At 38.9% G+C, this 20,512-nt stretch overlaps 1 pseudogene across 1 annotated transcript in view; it reads right to left on the bottom strand.

Moving 5' to 3' along the window:
• The window catches only part of LOC149222824 (uncharacterized), a 369,394-nt pseudogene that overhangs the window by 63,113 nt on the left and 285,769 nt on the right, over positions 1–20,512 (bottom strand). Inside the window, exon 14 of the transcript XR_016249667.1 lies at positions 10,703–10,789. The product of XR_016249667.1 is annotated as an uncharacterized LOC149222824 (transcript). The remainder of the gene's footprint in view (positions 1–10,702; positions 10,790–20,512) is intronic.

The following is a 20,512-nucleotide window of genomic DNA, read 5'->3' as shown; positions in this document are numbered from 1 at the left end:
TTTTATTTATTTATTTTAGGTTTATTTTAGTTTAGTTTAATTTTGTTTAAATTTTGATTTAAAAAAAAAAAAATAATAATAATAAAAAAAAGGTTTCATTTAAGTTTTAAATTTTGTTTTATCTGAAAAAAAATATAAAAATTTCGGGAATTTTTTTTTGCCAATTTCAGTCTTGGCTCAGGAATTTCTTATGTTTTGTCTTTTATGCTGAGGCTAAAATTTTGATGTGGAATTAATGTTTATCATTTTTATGTGATTTAGCATGCTTGAATGATCATTTTGAAGATTAGCTACATGAATGTGATATCTGGTTAGCGTTTAAAATTACGTGGTTGTGTATCGATCTTTATCTTTCGAAATTTTAAATTGTTGAAGTATCATTAAGCCATTAAGCATTTTCTCGCATTTGATAAAAGTTAATCTTTGTTGTTTGAGGGTAAAACGATTGTTAATGAGTTCATATCTTTGCAGCATTTGATAAATGATCGTTTAATCAGGCACTGGTCCATTATCTTCTAAATCAATTAAGTGCTTGTTCCCCCCTCGTGTCTCCCAACCCAACTGGTCCCCAGTTGGTCATTCATTATCCCATAGGGTCTACCCCCCTTAGCCGCGGGAGACAGGCTTAAACGGAGAGATCGGGGATCAAGGTGACAGCCCCCGGTCTGAGCATTGTCATGACAATCTGTGCGACAACAAGCTGTTTTATTTTATGCATAATTTTATTGTTAGCCATTAGTAATAGCTTAAAGTAGAGTATTGTTGAACACAAGTATCTTGTTCACTTACTAGGGTTTGAATGGTATTAGAATTTCTGAAAAAATGGCAGGTATCTCCATTGCATCTGGGATCTAGTACTGTTTTTCTCTCTTTATTGATGGTTGAAGTGAGCTGTGCAGGAAACCCTTATTGAGAAAATCAGTGGGCGTTTGGGGAAGTTCTCGGCTGAACCAACCAACTCCCGCAAAGCACTCTCTTGTAGAGCCCAGCCAGTTTTGATTCTGGGTTTATCATTTAGAGTTTATTTTTGAGTTGCATGAGAGTTTTTTCTAAAGCATCTCATAGTAAATCTGATATTCTGAAAATATTATGGAGGGTTACTGACAAATCTGGCTGTTGTAGAGTCACAAAGCTGTAAATTTTGTAGCTAATTTTTTAGGGTTTTATCTTTTGCAATATATTCTGGGTGTTTTTCCTTTCTATTTACAGGTTGCAGGGTTTTTCTGAAGATTTCTGAGGGTTTGATCAGCTTCCTGCTATTTCTCAGTGTTTCTTTGTGTTACAGGGGCATTCTTAATTTTTTTGAAGCAGATCTGCGCAGTCACATTACTCAGCGCTGCCCATCAACTGGAGCTCCACGCTGCCTGTACGCATCCCTCCCTTTGTGTATCTCCTGGCTCCGTCCCTCATCAAGTTCCAACGCTGCAAATCCATTTTTCAAAACCCGCATCCATTGCTGCCTTACGCTGCCATAAACCATGCAGCTGTCATAAGAAACTGCAAACTGCAAGCATTCTTCACCATGTCCGCCGTCAAACGTTTCAACCTGCACAAGCTTGCTCCTCAAACGCACTCACTCTTCCATCAACCAATCTGCAGCCAACTTTCATCGCATCCCCCTCTGCCTACGTCAACCTCCCTCATTCCCTTACATCGACTGGCTGTACCTGCGATTCCCTCACCGATCTTTCACGCAATATTCAACGCTTCCACCCATTGCTCATCAGCCTCTCCGAAACCCTCACGCTGACCTATGGATACAAATTTGCATCATCCTTCACGCAGTCCAAAATCGCATCTGCAATCAAATCCGGCATCAAAACTCTAGAACATGCGTCCTCAGCCCGCGGCTCAGTCTCGTCCTTCATCTCCAAGCACATTCTCCTTGATCGATTCCTGTCCCATCACTGCTCTCTATCGCCATATTCCTGCAAGCCTTTGTTGTCTCCTTACCTGCAGCCGCAGACCTATATACGCAGCAGCCAAAACCAAAGATTTGATATGCGTAAGTATATATGCATAAGTCTTTTCTCCATATGCATAGGGAGAAATCGTTTTGTTAGGTTCAATGTAAAAATGATTTCAGGTTTTACTTTAGATTTTGGTTTCATATAATAAGAAAATAAAAAGCAATTTTGTTTTGTTATATTTAGATCATAATTTAGCTTAGGGTTAGCTTTTTTTTTTTTTTTAAGATTTTTAGAATTAAATTCTATCTTAGTTCAAAAATTTTCGATTTTATTTAGGTTTTGATTTGATCCATTTTAGCTTTGATAAAAAAAAAAAAAAGTTTTTAATTTTAAATTTAGATTTATATTAGATTTTGATAATTTCAAGCTTTGTTTACTTTAGTTTAGTTTAGATTTATTTTGTTTAAAGTAAATTAATTAAAAAATAAAAAATAAAAAATAAAAAAGGTTTCTTTTAATTTAGTTTAGATTTTAGTATTATTTTTTATTTAAAGTTGCATTTAGTCTTTAGTCTTGTTTTATTTGAAAAATATAAAAATATTTTTGGAAATTTTTTGCAAGTTTCAGTCTTGGCTTAGGGATTTGTAATGTTTGCGATATATCTTTTTTGCTGAGACTAAAATTTTGATGTGGGAATAATATTTATCATTTCTTTATATGGTTAAACATGCTTAAATGTGATCTCTGGTTAGCATTTTACGTGGTTGTTTAAAGCATTTTATCTTTCGAAATTTTAATTGTTGGAGTATCATTAAGCCATTGAACATTTATTGATTATCTCACATTTGGTAAAAGTTAAACTTTGTTTGATTTGTTTGATGGTAAACGATTGTTAATGAGTTCATATTTCTGTAGCATTTGATAAATAATCGTTTAATCATTTATTTCATAAGGCGCTGGTCTATTAACTTAATAAAATCAATTTAGTGCTTGTTTCCTCTCGTGTCTCCCGACCCAACTGGTCCCCAATTGGTCATTCATTATCCCATAGGGTCTACCCCCCTTAGCCGCGGGAGACAAGCTTAAAGGGAGAGATCGGGGATCAGGGTGACAGCCCCCGATCTGAGTGTTGTCGTGACAATCTGTGCGACAACAAGGAGTTCAGAGTTAATTTCCCGGAACTTTTTGAGCACCAGAAGTGAGTTAAACAGCAGATCATTTACAGCAGATAGTGCAGTCCCTCCAGGGCATCTGGGCATTGCACTTTTCCACTTGGGGCTTGTCTAGCTTGCCTTTTTGGCAAGCCCAGGTGCACTCATACCAAACCCCCATTGTACTACAGTTATATTTAATAGGATGGCTCAATTGGGTGTTATTTCTAGTGCTATTCCGGGTGTTCACTTAAATGTTTGAATTTTTGTGTGTGAATGTTCTGATTTGTTGTTTATCTCTATATTTTTCCTAGTAAGAATATTACAGTTCAGCTCTTTCTTTAGCCAGTTCAAGCTTCCAGGAGGAAGCAAGGGCAGAAGTCGTACCATTGAATTGAGGGAGTTTCAAGGGGTATTTTGGCTGGAGGATTTAGGATAACTTTCACTAAGGGTGGACTAGCATTTGTGGACAATTTCAAAGCTGAAAGTTGCTACTCCTGAGAGAGCTAATTTTACCATTTTAGGGCCTACGCAGTGGTGTTACTGGGCAGAATTTGTGGGGCTGGATTCAGCTCATTTGTGCCAGGTTTTGGAAGGAAATTCACTCAATTCTTCCGGAGCGAATTTACAAGACATTCCTACAGATGATTGAGGTGGGATAAGTGACATTTTCAGCAGTTGTAGTTTGTGGGGGACGCAGAATTTGCCAAGGAGGGTGTAGCACCAGATTTAGGTTTTGCTGGACTGGCCTCAATATTAGAATATTCCTATTTAGTATTTAATACTCAGTCTTTTAGATGTTGCTATTTTTTCTTTTAAGCAGTTTCTTAGACGAAACTGAGTGTTTCCATATTCTACATAGAAACCTGATGTTTCTATTATTGTAAATATCTCTGTATTATCATTGAGCTGTTTGCTCATTCTGAAATTAATTCATTCAACATTCTTTTATGGTATCAGAGCCAGAAAAAGAGACTTCTTGAACAGTTATTCTCTCTGCATTCTAATTTCTCGAGGTCTTTCTTTCATCCCTTTCTAAGGTCGAGCCCTCTGTAAGCCAGGTAGCCTTCACTGAGTCTTAGCCTCGGCTTTGCTCATTGTGATAAAAGCTTACAGTCGTCTATCTCGATACAGAATTGGATTCTTCTCCTGGATTCTTCTCCTGCGTCTCTGTCGTGTTCTCATGCAGCAAGATCTCCACAGAATTTAAGGACAGGACGTGCAGTCATATTCAAATTCCCCTTGCTATTTATCAGTTTTTTCCGATTCTCCAGAACTGTTCTGCGGGCGTTTTAGATCGGATCTAGTGGGATCTCGGGCCCAAATATCGGCTTGAGGCCACTGCGTTCATTCATAAGGGTTTCGTGCAGCGGCGGCGGCCAATCCGTGGCATCGAGAAAATCCGCAGAATCTGACGGGATCGAGACCAAAGCGGGATCGTGGCAGTGAATTCCCAGGATATTTCTGACTGGGGTGCTCAATTCCCGACGCGTCCAAAACCGGTGCATGACAAATCGTTGAAGCCGAATAGTGAATACGCAGAATACGCAGAATCGTCTGTGCCTCGAATTTTTTCCGTGAAACCGCTGTTGATTTTTCCTTTGCAACAAATCTACGAGTTCTGTAGAGTTTGATTCTTGATCCCAGTTGACTGTCTTGAAATTTCCTCGGCGTCGGGAATAAAGGAAGGCTGTCTTGTATACAGTGAACCCGACGTTATCAGCGGGATCGGTTTATTATCAGCGTTTCTTTTTGGGACGTGGCTCGTTTTATGGTGTGCGTGTTGCCGCTTTTGGGACGTGGCTCGTTTTATGGTGTGCGTGTTGCGGGCGGCTCCCTCTTTAATCTTGCACCATCGATATATTTAACCTGCAGGTTTTGAGCCGTGATTCAATATCTATCTCTCCAGCATTAAGTGTTGGCTCGTACAGTCAGCCCTCTTCAGCTGTCGGTTCAACATTTTTTTGGTCATCCCGATGTTAACACAGCACTGTACGTGTTAAGCAAGTTTTCTGATCCGTGGGTTATTGCAGTAAGTTTTCTAGTTTCCAGCACCTGTCCAAATTTTGTCCAGTACAGCCGACATCTTCATTGAAATCCGTGCCAGAGTTTTTTTTGCTGTATTTTGTGTCTTGAGAAACGTGCAAATGGCCACGCTCACCAATCTGATGTTAGAAGGAAATCAACGCTTTAATGGCAGCAACTATAACATTTGGAAACAAAGAATGTTGACCATTTTTGAATACAGGCGTCTTGATCAGCTCATTTTGGGCAAAGAGCTTCGTCCCGGTACAGCTGGTACCGATCAAGATAAATTTGATGATCGAAATCGAGAGGCTGTTATGCTTCTCAAGCTCTCTGTCGCTGATGATCAGTTACCACAGATTCCTTCTGGCAAGACAGCTGCCGAAATCTGGCAACAGTTGAAAGAACTGCACGAGACATCTGACAAAAGCAGAGCTTTTTTTCTCAAAAATCAGTTGTTCTCCATCATGATGGACGAACATATGTCTTTACAGGAACATCTCAACAAAATTAAAGACATTCGAGATCAGCTCGAAGCCATTGGTCGGACCATGGAGGAAGAAGATATGGTAGTCATTACTTTGAAAAGTCTACCGAAATCTTATGAACACTTCATCGAAACACTCAACATTACCACCACAAATGTTGATCTGAAGTTTCCAGAATTATGTACCAAACTTCTGCAGCAGGATCGGTGGAAACAGCAGTTTGGTAGTAGTGCTTCATCAGTGTCCTCGGAAAATGCATTTGCTGCAAAATATCAGTCCTCTCAGTCCTTTCAGCAGAAAGGCTCTTCTCAGCCTTTTGATCCTGCTAGGAAGAAAAGTGTGCAGTGTAATTACTGTCATAGGTTCGGTCACATGAAGAAAGATTGCCGACAGAGGATTGCTTATGAATAGAAGAAACAGGGAGGGCCACATCAGACAGCAAATGTTGCAGAGCATTCCGAGCAGACAGAGTCTGCCTTTTACGCCTTTATGGCTAAAAGGTCTTCAGATCATGTTCCTTCCTCTGCATGGTACATTGATTCTGGTGCATCACGCCATTTCTCTCACAGGCGTGACTGGTTTATTGACTTCTCACCTTTCAGTGATTCTGTGGTATTTGGCGGAGGTGAGAAGTACACAGTAGCTGGCAGAGGTACAGTTCAAATTCAGTCTGGTGGATGCACCCTCATATTTCTGAATGTATACTATGTTCCTGGTATGGAAATTAATCTGCTATCTGTCAGCCAGATTATGAGGAATTCTCCTAAGCTTGATGTTGTGTTCAGTGCACACAAGTGCTCCATCATTGACAGGGAGACCAGTCTAACAGTTGCTGTTGGCCTAGAGGACCATGGTCTATACAGGCTACTTGATACCGGTGACTCTCTAGAAGTGGCTCTAGCAGCACGTGTCTCTCCCATCAGCACTCTATGGCATCAGCGATATGGGCATCTAAATATGCAGTATCTCTCTCAGCTCTCTCGGGAGGGACTTGTGTCAGGATTACCTGATATTCAGACTCAGCAGTTGGGGGTATGCAGCGCCTGTCAAGCGGGAAAGCAACATCGGTCTTCATTCAAAAATGGAGAATCTTGGCGCGCATCTAAGGTACTTCAGTTACTTCATGCTGATATTTGTGGTCCTATGAATGCAGCTTCTATCACTGCTTGCAAATATTTTTTACTTATTGTAGATGATTTCAGTAGGAAGATGTGGGTGTATTTTCTAAAAAATAAATTTGATGCTCTTAGTACCTCTCAGAAGTTTAAAACCTTAGTTGAAAAAGAATCTGGTTGTAATATCATGACCCTTAGGACCGACAATGGGGGGGAATTTTGTTCCTCAGCTTTTGCTAACTTCTGTGATATTCATGGCATCAAACGTCAATTAACCACACCTTACACTCCCCAGCAGAACAGTGTTGTCGAGCGTCGCAACCGCACGGTTGTTAAAATGGCTCATTCCATGTTACAACACAGGAGTGTTCCAAACAGATTCTGGGCTGAAGCAGTATTTACTGCTGTTTACCTTCTTAACCGATCACCCACTCAGGCTGTTACAGGGAAGACTCCTGAAGAGGTTTGGTCTGGCCGTAAGCCTAAGATCAGTCATCTCAAAGTATTTGGCTCAGTTGCATATGTTTGGATTCCAGCTGCTAAGCGCTCTAAATTGGATTCCAAAAGCCAGAAACTCATGATGACAGGGTACAGTGATCATCATAAGGCCTATAGGCTGATAGATATAGCCACTGCTCGTCTTAGCTTCAGTCGGGATGTAGTATTTCATGAAGACAGAGGATTCTTTCAGTCTTCTGAGCAGTGTTCTGAGGATCAGCCTCACAGTGTTCGTCTTCCGGTCAGTCCACCTGATGGGAGGGATGATGTAGCATCAGTATTTGATACTACTCTATCTGAGCTTCCTCCAGAAAATAACCCTCCTCTTGCGGCCCCTATTGCTCTTGAGTCTTCTCCACCTCCTCCTGATATTGGTTCCTCTACTCCTGATATTGGTTCTTCTACTCTTCGGCCTAAATGGTGGGCTAAAACCATTGGTTATCTCCGGGATGATGAGCTCCTTGAAGGTAGAACTTCTAGACATAAGAACAGACAACAGTCTACAGTCAATTTTGCTCTTATGGCTAACTTACACAGTATTTTTGAGCCTCAAACCTATTCAGAGGCTAAGGGTACATCTGAGTGGGAACAGGCTATGGAAGCCGAATTCCAGAGTCTTTAGAAGAATCACACATGGACACTTTCTGATCTTCCTGCAGGGAAAAAGCCCATAGGCTGCAAATGGGTGTATAAAGTGAAGTACAAAGCTGATGGAACCATAGACAAGTATAAAGCTCGGCTTGTGGCTCGAGGGTTCTCACAGAAGGAAGGCATCGACTATGAGGAGACTTTTGCTCCTACAGCCAAGATGAGTACCATAAGGCTTGTCCTTGCCCTAGCAGCTCAGTTCAATTGGAAAGTTCATCAGATGGATGTAAAAAGTGCTTTCCTAAATGGTGATCTCCAAGAAGAAGTCTACATGACGCAGCCTCCAGGATTCAAGGTTGCTGGTCAAGAACAGAAAGTGTGTCGGTTAGCTAAAGCAATCTATGGATTGAAACAAGCTCCTCGGGCTTGGTACATGAAAATTGATCAGTACCTGACAGATCAGGGTTTTCAGCGGAGCCCTTCTGATGCAAACCTGTACATCAAGCATACTGGTGATGATATCTTGTTTGTGGTTGTCTATGTGGATGATCTTATCATTACTGGCAGCTCTGCACATTTGATCCATGGGATCAAAGAAGATTTATGCAGAACTTTTGAGATGACAGACTTGGGACTTCTTCATTACTGTCTGGGGGTTGAAGTTTGGCAGACTGAAAATCAGATCTTTCTCTCTCAGTCCAAGTATGCCAAAAATCTTGTGGACAGGTTCAGAATGCAGGATTGCAAACCGGCCACGACTCCTATGGAACCAGGGCTCAAACTTTCAGCTCAATCATCCTCTCCCCTTGTGGATGAAACTTTATTCAGGCAATTAGTGGGCAGTCTCATCGATCTTACTGCTACCAGACCTGACATCAGTTTTGCAGTAAGCTACATTTCTCGCTTCATGTCCGCTCCTAAAGCTGATCATTGGCAAGCAGCAAAGCGTGTGCTACGATATGTGCGTGGCACTTCTGATTATGGCCTCCTATACACTCGAAGTTCCAATCCTATACTCAGTGGCTACACTGATTCTGACTGGGCCGGTTCGGTTGATGACCGTAAATCTACAGCTGGGTATGTGTTTAATCTAGGATCCGGTGCTGTTACTTGGACTAGTAAGAAGCAACAGGCAGTGGCTCTCTCCTCAACAGAAGCAGAGTATCGGGGAGCAGTTAAGGCATCCTGTGAGGCAGTTTGGCTTCGACGTATGCTGGCAGATATGCATGTTTCCCAGACAGGGCCTACTTCTTTGTTTTGTGATAATCAGGGAGTGCTCAAACTTGCCAAGAATCCAGTCTTTCATGAACGAACAAAGCATGTGGAAACTCATTGCCACTACATTCGCCAGCTTGTTGAAGACGGCTCAGTTCAGTTGCAATATGTTCCCACAACAGAGCAGCCCGCCGACATCTTCACCAAGCCTCTTGGTCCTGATAAATTTGTAAAATTCAGAGGGTCTATTGGTGTTGTAAATAGATTGAGTATTAAGGGAGGGTATTAGAATATTCCTATTTAGTATTTAATACTCAGTCTTTTAGATGTTGCTATTTTTTCTTTTAAGCAGTTTCTTAGACGAAACTGAGTGTTTCCATATTCTACATAGAAACCTGATGTTTCTATTATTGTAAATATCTCTGTATTATCATTGAGCTGTTTGCTCATTCTGAAATTAATTCATTCAACATTCTTTTACTCAAGGAGTATACTCCTAATTTTGCAGAATTTTAGGAGGTGTTTTGGGCCCTCAAATCGCAGTTCACCTACAGCAGCATTGCAGAATTCTGTGTGTGAAACACAGAGTTTGGACGAGCCATCTTGGGTGGAGATTTCCAGCTATTCTCACTTGGTTATTTGCTTGCTTTGCAAGTTTGCATAGCAAACCCAGGTGCACACTTTCCATTCTCCATTGTAATCATATTCCATGGCTTATTAATAAAATGGTTCAGGATCATTGTTGCTGCCCTATGGAGTTTTAATTTGTTGCTTCATGTGTTATTTTCAGAATTTCATGGTTGTTCTTATGCCGTAACTAGTGCATGTCTTTAGTATTCTACTGTAAATTTCTATTAGTAATATTACAAAATATGCCACACATTAAAATAATTCATAAATTCATTTTTTTCTAACTAAATCAGGAAGTAAATAAGGGCAAACAATGCATGCATTTCAATCAGAATGCAAGAAAATAAAAAATGCCGGTAGAATTTCCTTTTAAAATGGGATTGACACCTGATTGCTGATTCTTTCCCAAAAATAAAGCAAAATGTTGACACACTAGGTGCACTTTTGAAAAGCTCAGCAACATTGTTACTAGGCCGATTGTCAGGCAATGCTTTCAGCCAATTTCTCAGCTGGATGTTCCACCAATTAATTGCCAGATTTTCCTCACAGCTTCCTATCATTAATGACAACATGCTCCTACATGCTGACAACCTGATTCATTTCATAGCTATAATAAACTCGCATTATCTAAATGTCACAGGCATGCACATTAAATCAAGTAAAGAGCTTTAGTTGATCAGAATTCATCTCTTTGTTATACCTGAAATCTGTAATGCCATTTTCAAACTCATATGAAAACACTGAAAATTTATCCTATTTTAAAGCAAAGAGGGAAGACCACTTTTTATTTAATAACAAAAACAGCATAGAACTTTAGCTTGAGAATCAAGGGAGAGACACCATGCAGACGGAGAAGCCAGTATATCTCATTGTAAAAACTGATTGGCTCATCCTCACTTTCAGTTTCACAATGTCCAGATCCACAATAACCAATACTATATCAAAAGATATCCAATAGCTATGGACAAGTTTAGAAAGTAATATTTATCTCTAATAACATAGAAAGGAATTTTTCGCATGGACCATGTAATTAAGCATTCTAATTCTATTTTCATACTGCACATTATTGAGGAAGAAAGAACCTTCAGCTTTCCAGTAGTATAAAGGTTGTGAAGTCTTTCCAAATGTGCACGCCATAAATGAGGGTAATCCATTAAGAAAAAGCCAACCTGCATCAATCACATAGTAATCATGTTCTAATATCGGGCATGTGCACAAATGTGTACTGCAATTGATAAAGGTACTATCTTAGCATTTCAATAACGAAGATGATTTCTTTTATTCTCTAATGAACTCATTTGATGGCTTTTCTGAGCCATTCTGCAAGAAAAACTTAATATTGAAAATTATTATCCATGAAAAAATGAGTGAATGTTAGAAGAGAATACAGGAACTTTACGTAAAGGATGTTCTGTTAATTCACAGCAAAATTTGGAAAGAAAGGATTAAATATTTAAATGCAAAAAATAAAATCAGATATGAGGGAGCTCAAAGGTAATAAAACTATTTTGATATTGAAACTCTACATAACGTGATGATCTTATTGCCACTTCACAGGAGCATGTCTATTATGGGTTTGTCATAGGATGGAATTGTGACAGGACTTGGAAGGTCCCCATCATATGATATCAGTTAAAGTAGGCATCATTTTGACATAACTTTTTGCCATTTTGGAGTTCATTTTTACTAATGAATGATGATTTTCAGGCCACAACACATGTTATCAGCTTCAGCTTGATGATATATGCATTTCATGACATTTCTTGGAAAACAAGAGATGTTAAAGTGAGAAATCATACATTTCTACACCTACACCAAGTGTAGGCGTGTCATGTTAACTTTAGGGTTGCATCAGAAGTGTTTACAGTAGTGTTGATAATGTCACTAAGATATCGTCGATTTTCGTAAATATTACGATATTTTTGGCAAACAAAATATCGCTGAGGAAATATCACAATATTTTCCACTTTGAAAATATTGTGATATTTCCGAAATATCAGAAATATCTCTGAAAAATATCGCGCAACGACGTAATTTATCACCGGGCAAGTTAGGTCGTGGCTACAAAACCAAATTTTTGAGTTTTATTTGATCATTTTGTTTTGTTGGTCTTGGAGAAGGAAGGGGAAGAGCTTTGTGGTGGTTTTCAAGGAGGGATTGAGGATCAAACAAACATTATCATCAACAACCAAAAATTTTTGTGGATCAAAGATTCAGGATCAGTGAGACAAACTTCTTTTCTTCCATTAACAGGAATGTTCTTAAAAACCCCTATGTTAATGATTTTTTTCATAGACTTAGGGTTATGCTTGCTTGCTTCTTTGCCTACCAACATTTTGCTTCTTTGTTTTTCTTCCATTTGGTATGATCTTCATGCCCTTGAGCCAATGCAAGGGTTTTCTCTATATTTGGACAGCAAGCTTCATTTTTTTTAACTTTCTTATGCACCCTCTTATTGCCATTTTTCATTGCAAATAATGTAGTAAAAAAATTATTTTTTAAAATGAGGTGGCTATTATCTTTTTTGTATGAGGGTTTAATGCCTACTTTTTGTTTTTCTGGTGCCCTAGGTTTGAATTTTGATGTTGTCCATTAATCCACTACAAATATGCCAAAGCCCTTGGACCCATTTTGGGAGTATGGGGAACCTGATGGTGGGACAAATCGGGCATATATATCATGCAAATTGTGTGGGACCAAGATGACAGGACGGGTTACGCAATTGAAATACCATCTAGCTAGACTCCTTGGACATGATGTTGGGCTTTGTACGGTTTCTAGTGCTGAGCTTATACAAAAAGCTCTTGAAGCAATTGATGAAAAAATAGAAAGAAACAACGTTGAATGTGTAGTAGTTGTTTCGGGATATCTGCGTCTGAGTTTGAGGTTGACGGTAGTGGGAGGGGCTCCACAACGTCACCTATTGACATTACTGGGAGTGGGAGGTCATCTTGTTTTGTTCCACGAACTAGATATGGAGCACAACCTTCCATAAAATCAATTAAAAAAAAGGATAAGCAAGAAGCAGATAGAGTTGACTTATCTCTCAGCATCACCAAAAACAATCCATTATGGCAGCCAATGTATGATGCTATTGCTATTATGGGCCCAGGGTACAAAAAAGCTACATATGAGGAGTTGCGGGGGCCAATCCTTCAAGAAAAAAAATAGGAAATCAACTCTAGATTGGCGGAGTTGAAGCAGACATGGGAGGTCTCTAGATGCACAATGATGTCTGATGGTTGGACAAATAGGATGCATCAATACATATAAAAGATGCAACATTGATATGTGAGTTGTTAGATGCGTTCATCCAGGAGATTGGTGTGTAGAATGTGGTGCAAGTCATAATAGATAATGCAACTAATTATGTGTTTGTCGACAGGATGCTTATGGAGAGGCACCACACATTGTTCTAGACTCCATGTGTAGCACATTGTATTGATTTGTTGTTTGAGGATATGGGGAAACTCTCCTTCATCAAGGAGGTGATTGATATGGCTAGGAGCATCCCCAAGATTATATATAACCATGCTTTTGTTCTTAGCCTCATGAGGAGATACACTAGAAACAGGGAGTTGCGGCATCCTACAATCACACATTTTTCCACCAACTTTATTACTCTTCAATCTTCGCTTTGATGGCATTTTGAGTTGAAGCAAATGTTTGTTTCTGATGAGTGGCTTGATCGTAGATACATCAGGAGGCAGGATGGGAGAGCCATTGCAAAAATGGTGTAAACCAACACATTTTGGCAATGTTGCGAAAATCGTTATCGGAATAATATCGGCAAGGGGAAAGAATTGGAAAAAAACGTAAAATACAAAAACATTCATTTTTTTTCAATTTTTTTAATATCTAAAGCATCTACAACATAAAATAAATACATTGACACATAAATATGATAAAAGAACTAATATATAAGATGTGTAATATCATTTCTAGTGCTAGATCACACATAATAGTGAATCATGTCCTGAATAGTCAGTCCTGACTCCTGAGTCCCAACTCAGCCTCAAAATATCAACAAAAAATATAATAATGTATCTCATATCATGAGTCATAATGTCATATACAATGAAATGAAACCAAATAACTAATACTATTGATTTCTTCTGCCCCTCTTGCGAGAAAATGCAATAGTTTTCCTCTAGATGTAGATGTCGGTGGAGTTGGTAGTGGACTCTGCTATGCTCTAGAAGCTGAAGAACTAGGAGCTACAGGAGGTAGACCACGTCCTCTATTGGTGACAGGGGTACCCCTCTTGCGAGAAAATGCAATAGTTTTCCTCTAGATGTAGATGTCGGTGGAGTTGGTAGTGGACTCTGCTATGCTCTAGAAGCTGAAGAACTAGGAGCTACAGGAGGTAGACCACGTCCTCTATTGGTGACAGGGGTACCCCTCTTGCGAGAAAATGCAATAGTTTTCCTCTAGATGTAGATGTCGGTGGAGTTGGTAGTGGACTCTGCTATGCTCTAGAAGCTGAAGAACTAGGAGCTACAGGAGGTAGACCACGTCCTCTATTGGTGACAGGGGTAGCCTAGGTAGGTTGTGTCACGTCCTCCTCTTGTTGCTCCTCATCATCATCATCATCATCGAAAAATCAGCAAAATTAAAAAAAAAAATCAAGATTTTTTTCAAAATGAAAAAATCATTGAATTAATCGCACGATATTATTGGGAAAATGAAAAAATCGCGACTTTTTGATGTTATTGTGATTTTCGCAACACTGCATTTTGGTAAGGAGAAGAAGAAGTTTGCTCAGTTAGTGAACCTATAGTAAAGGTTCTGAGATTGGTAGATGGGGAGATGCTTGTAATGGCTTATTTGTATAAGGCCATGGATAGGGCCAAGGAGACCATTCGTGCTTATTACACAGACAAGGATTCTGTTGGGCTTAATAGATAGATGATGTTATGGGATGCAATTAATAGTCAGTGGAAAGGGATGCTTCATCAAACCATTCATACAACAACACTCTTCCTCAACCCCGCATTTTCATAGAAATGCGGCCTTGATTTTGATAGTTAGGTGATGGAAGGGCTCCATTCCTGGATTCATAGGATGGTACCTAATCCCAAGCTTCGTAGCAAAGTCAATCGCGAGATACAATTTTATCGGGATTGTGTTGGCCTATTTTCCTTTGATGATGCTATTTGGGAAAGGTCCCTCTTCATGCCATGTAAGTGACAAGTCATGAGTCATGATTCATTAGAATTTTCAATTTAGAATTTATTGATTTATAATTCTAAATATTTTAAATTCAATTATGTTTTATTTGAAAGTTTAAATATGTTTTAAGTTTTAATTTTTTTTTTTCTTTATTTTGTTGTAGATATTTGGTGGCAAAGCTATGGTGTAAGGGCATCAAATTTGCAAAAATTGGCCATAAGAATCCTAAATCAAACTTGTAGCTCTTCAAGGTGTGAGCGTAATTGGAGTGTATTTGAGAAAATACACTCAAAGAAGCGCAACATGTATAACTTTGAGCTTCAACCTTCAACTGAACAAATACATTTATTATAATTTTAATTTATGATCCTCAAGTGCCAAGACTCATTTGTCTTTTTGACACTCTTACAGGTTGGAGTCCTCACGCTTCAATGGTTTAGTGTATTTGCATTACAATCTCTGACTTCAAGTGAAGCAAATAGAGAAACCAATGGATCCATATGCCATTTCCTTAGACAATGTTGATGTATTGTCTCAGTGGAGGGTGGAGTTTGAGGTGCCCATCTTGGAGGAGTCACCTACATGGTTAGAGGAGCATCCATTAGTACATGGGCAGCAAGAGGAGGAGGACTCTGGGGAGTAGCAGGAGGAGGAGAAGGAGGAAGAGGAGTAGGAGGAAGAAGAGGAGGAGGAGGAGACTGTGGAAGCGTCAACGTCAATACCATCTGCTACAGATATAGGAGAGCACAACTCCATACCTAACAATCATTATTTGACATTAGGTGCATGGTCAGGGCCTTCTACTGCTAGGGGCAAGCTTGACAAACAACCCACATACTTTCCCGTAAAAGGAGGAGAGGGCACTCATCTCAGATAGCTTGCTGCTAGTTTTATTTGTTTTTCTACATATAACTCATGATGATGAGATACCTTTATACATGTGATGTTATTTTGTATTGGTTCTCCACATTTGAGTCCTTGATTGGACAATTATCAGGGATCAACAAGATTTGGTATCACCTTTGATGTATCATTTTTACTTTACATCCACTACATCATATATGTTAGTGCTTTCTTCAAATTTATGTGCCAATGTGTTTATTTCATGTTGTTATTGCTTTATATGTTTAAAAATCTGAAGGAAAAAAATGAATATATTATGCATTTTTTATGTTTGTTGATATTTTCTGATATTTTGCTGATATTGCCAAAGAGATGTTTTTAGGACCATCACCGATATTTTGTCGATACCGATATTATCAACACTAACTTTACACCATGCAAGGGGTGTGCTTCATGTGACGTGGAATGCATGATGAAACCCCTGCCCCTAGTTGTACATTAGATAGATACAATAAGTTTATTAATGTCCAACAAATAACAAAAAAAAGGTCAATGAGACAATGTAATGCAAAAGTATTGATACAAATCATGAGTGCTCAAGCCACTCCCATTAAAAAAAGGAGAAAGCAAAGCTAATAGACTATTTTGGTTGTTTGACATTTCAAAAGCTTACAATAAGTGGATGCTTGTCTTAAAGATATGTCGCTAGAGGAGGCATACTTATCGTTGAGGTACTTATCCTATGTAGCATTGACATCTTGTACATGCCACACATGTTAAGGAGAATAGGACCATGGTATAGGATGTGGAGCTATCAAATGGAGAAGTATAACCAACAAGGGGAAAGGCATTTGGCCTTTCAATTATCAAGACCACATGGTATACTCTAGGAGATTGAGTGTTTGCCTTTAGGGGGTCTTCCTTGGAGGGCACAATACTTGGAGTTTGTTTTGGACTTTGTTGCCTTAAATCTAGCAAATCTTCTAGAGGGGTGCTCTGCAAGGCAAGCACTAGAACAAGTGACAACAATGAGGTGTGGCCCAATGTCACCACAACAACTACCCCCTTCTCTTTATGGACTTTCATCAATGGGAGGTTTCTCGGTAGTTAGGTCACATATGAGAAATATTCTAGGCTTAAAGGTTTAAGGTGACACTAGAGACTACTAAAGGATTGCTCTTCTTAAGTACAAGGCTCAACTAAGGAGAATAAGGCAATTCACATCCCATAGAAAGGCCTAATTAGGGCATGATAGACCTAGGGCTTGAGAAAAAGCAACCAAAATGGAGTATCCTAAGGTCAATATGCCAAGAAAAGGTTCTCAAGTTGAAGCTGAAAAAATCTAGGGTTTTCCTAACGCAAACTAGATAGGGTAAGAGAATTAGAGCTTTAAATGGAAAGATTAGCCACCAAAGAAGGTTGATTTTGAGGCAACTAGGTATTATCTTGATGTTGAGCCCTTCCACCACCCAAAATTCCTCTCCTAGGCCAATTCACACTAAGCCCTAGTTAGGTCGCTTATCCTTAAGAGGGCTGAAATTAGAAGAGAGAAAGAGAGTGAATTTCAAGCTTATGGATAAAATGAGGATTGATCACCAAATTGACAAGGCGAGTGCCTAGTCCTTAGGATGATGGAGTCTATGGGTGTGATAGATTAGCTAAATCTTGAAAAGCAGTAAGGATGTTTTGATGCCCTAGCACAAAAACCTAACTATTACCTTTGTGAGGGATCGATATCACTTGGGAGAACAATTAGAAAGATTCACCAAGGGGATTATCATTCACATTTTATACATGAGTAATACATACTGTTACCCAGAAAAAGTGGGTGACCCCATAGGAGAAAGCTTTCTCCCATCATCTCTTCCATCCAACCAATGAGCTATTGATTTTCTAGTAGCAAACAGGACTAGAACAATTTTCAAATTGATAACTACTTCCAATGATATAATTTTGACTTCTTTAGAGCATTCCAATCATTACGCAGTTACACTTGAAAATTTCAACCATTAACTTCAATAGAACAATAGAGATCACAATAAAAACAATGAAACAAGAGACACCAAAATTTCTTGGGACAACCCCACAAGGGTGGAAACCCGATAATATTTCCTTATGAGAGAGAGTTCAATTCTTCAATTGTACATCAAAATATTCCAATCAAAATGTCAACCTTTGACTTCAATAAATGACAAGTCAAAAACCAGTCAAAAGAGAGAATAAGTGAACGATCTACTCACACCTAAAGCCTGCACAAGGGGCGGAATTTTGACCTGAGGTTGCTGGTCAAAGGGCCAAAATTCGGTCCCGCAATTCCACAGAAAGTTCGGTCAAACCTCAGTGAACACAGCAGAAACTTGGTCAATAAACAATGAACAAACCACAAGATATTCAACTTCCAATACTCGGTCAATAACTCGATCAAACAAAAGAAACAAATCAAGTCAATGATGGTCAACAGAAGTCAAATAAGCTGGTCAACATAGAAATAAATCCTCCTTTTCTTCTTCGCACGTGTGAGTGGATCTCCTTGTGATTGGTCGAATGAATGAGTTGTGATGATGCCCAAATGGAATTCAATGAATGCCAATATATATGAGTCTCTCAGTCAAACACAATGACTTAAGGGATCACTCCAAGCCTCAAAACCAAACTCCCTAACCATATTGGTTTCCCAGTCAATCTTAATGACCCAAGGGAGTATCCAAGACAATCTTCCCGACCATAAACCAAGGTCTCTTAGCTACCTTGTTGCACGACTCATAAGACCCGCAAATACCCACAGGTCTTGACGGGTTCTATAGCGAGACATGTCACTCGCATAAGACCCGTGGTCTCTACTCGTACTTGTCCAAACCCTCAGAACTTGTCTACTCGTATTGAACCTGTGAAGAACCGCATGTGACCCGCATAAGACCTGTGGACCTGTTGACCACTAGAGTGGCACCTGATGATTATATGAAAGACTATATGCCCAAGGATGATCCATAGGACACTTGTACCATCATTTATCATCAGTCAATAGAGTTTTTTAACTCTACTTCTATTTTCTCATCATCTTTCTTGTACCCAGATTCCACACCCTGCGAGGAATTGTACTAAGTGATACTAGTAATGATGATTTTTGAGTCTGTAACAGGCCTAGGATGTTGGGACTCGATTAACAAATAAGTACACCTTGGAGTGTTTTTTTATCTAGTTAATTATCACTTCTTTTTCAGAGGCAGATAATTTTCTAGGTTTTTTCACTCACTTTTTACCCCAAAGCCGAGGTGACTGTTTGAAGGTTGAGCCCCTAACACATCTTAGTGTCTAGAGTCGATGTGTATTACCATACTAGATCACAAAAAAAAAATGTGGAATTTGGTTAGGTCTAGGTAGTCATTTTTTAATTTTTTAGATTTACCGCAAATAAAATTGTATGGGGTATGAATAATAAAAATTACACCTCTCACCCTCAACTTTCTACTATGACACACTTTGAGGGGTTAATAAGGTGTTTTGGACCCTCAAAACCCACATTTCCTAAGTTTAGTGGAAATTGTGGCATTTAATTAGGCTAGAATTAAATAAAATAGAGAGAAATAAATTATTCCATGTGACAGAATGACGTGGAAATGAGTTGGAAATTATCCTAAGTCAAAGAGTTGAGTCAACAGAGATGTGGAAGATGACTGAGCACACTGCATCATAAATACACCATTATTTGGCAAAATCGAATTATCCTGATATAAAGCAGCAGTTGCACATGTGGAAAATCAAATTTATTAGAGGAACTCATATACTAAAGGAATATTATAAGGAATATTTAGATTGAGGATTTCGTGGGGGATTCTCTCACTGTTAGCTAGAGTTGCTTCTACACTTAGCACTTCACATGGAGTATTATGAGTTTCACTTGAGGAAATCACGCAGTTCCTAGGGATTTGCACAGAGTATCTTTGGGATCATCATCTAAAGTGACAACACTTGGTTCAAGTTTGATTTGGTTTGACTGGACTTATCTCATTGCTTTAGTTCACTCATGGATATGTTTACTATGCCATATAAAAGAATTCGATTTTCCTTGGGTGCAAATGAGAAATTTGATTTGCCTTGGTGTCTCTGTCATCTCCGCTTGGAACTCGACTTGCTCTTTCTTGGGATTTGCTCCAAGTTCAATTCTCACATGCATTCTACCTTGGGATTTTCTCCCAACTCTCTATATAATAAGGCCATGTGCTCTCATATTGTATCATGTTATGAGCTATTGGGCTTGAAAAAACTCTGTCATTTTGTACTTCATACTTTCTTAATATAATCAAGACATTGGGGCTATCTCACTGGTGTTCTCTTGGCCTTATGAGGTGATGTTCTTTCATGCTATTGCTATTGTGTTTAATTTCTTTTGCATATTGAATTAATATTAGTTTATACTTGTCATCTTGCTTTGGATTGATGTGTGCGAGCTATCTTGCATATATCATTGATCTACAGTAGTATTCTAGGGATAAGTTTGCCAATTCATTTGAGGAGGAATGTTTGGCCTATTTTATTCATTATATTTCTCTAATCATTTGCAAATTAATACTTATTCAAGTGTGTAGGAAAAATCTTTTGTATTGGATGCAAGAATCCATCTGGAAATGGGAGAAATCTCAATTAGATCAACTCACTCCCAGAGTCACAACGATCTAAGACTCAGCCATTTTTTCACTCCAAGTTTTCCATCCAACGAAGAGCAAAAGGGAGTTTTCTTACTCTATAGCTACTTGATCATCTATTTAAATTAAAATACTTCTTTGATTCTAGTTCTTTCAGAGTTATATCTCCTATTCAAGAGTCATTTCCAAAGCTAGGCAAATATGGGGGTTCACTCCCATTACTTGAGCTAGTAT

The sequence above is a fragment of the Pinus tabuliformis genome, chromosome Q, assembly GCF_031772625.1.
Source record: "Pinus tabuliformis cultivar Carrire ecotype Pingquan chromosome Q, CPIR1, whole genome shotgun sequence".
NCBI lineage: Eukaryota > Viridiplantae > Streptophyta > Pinopsida > Pinales > Pinaceae > Pinus > Pinus tabuliformis.
The sequence above is the reverse complement of the archived record's forward strand: the minus strand, read 5'-3'. Positions and strand labels throughout refer to the sequence as shown.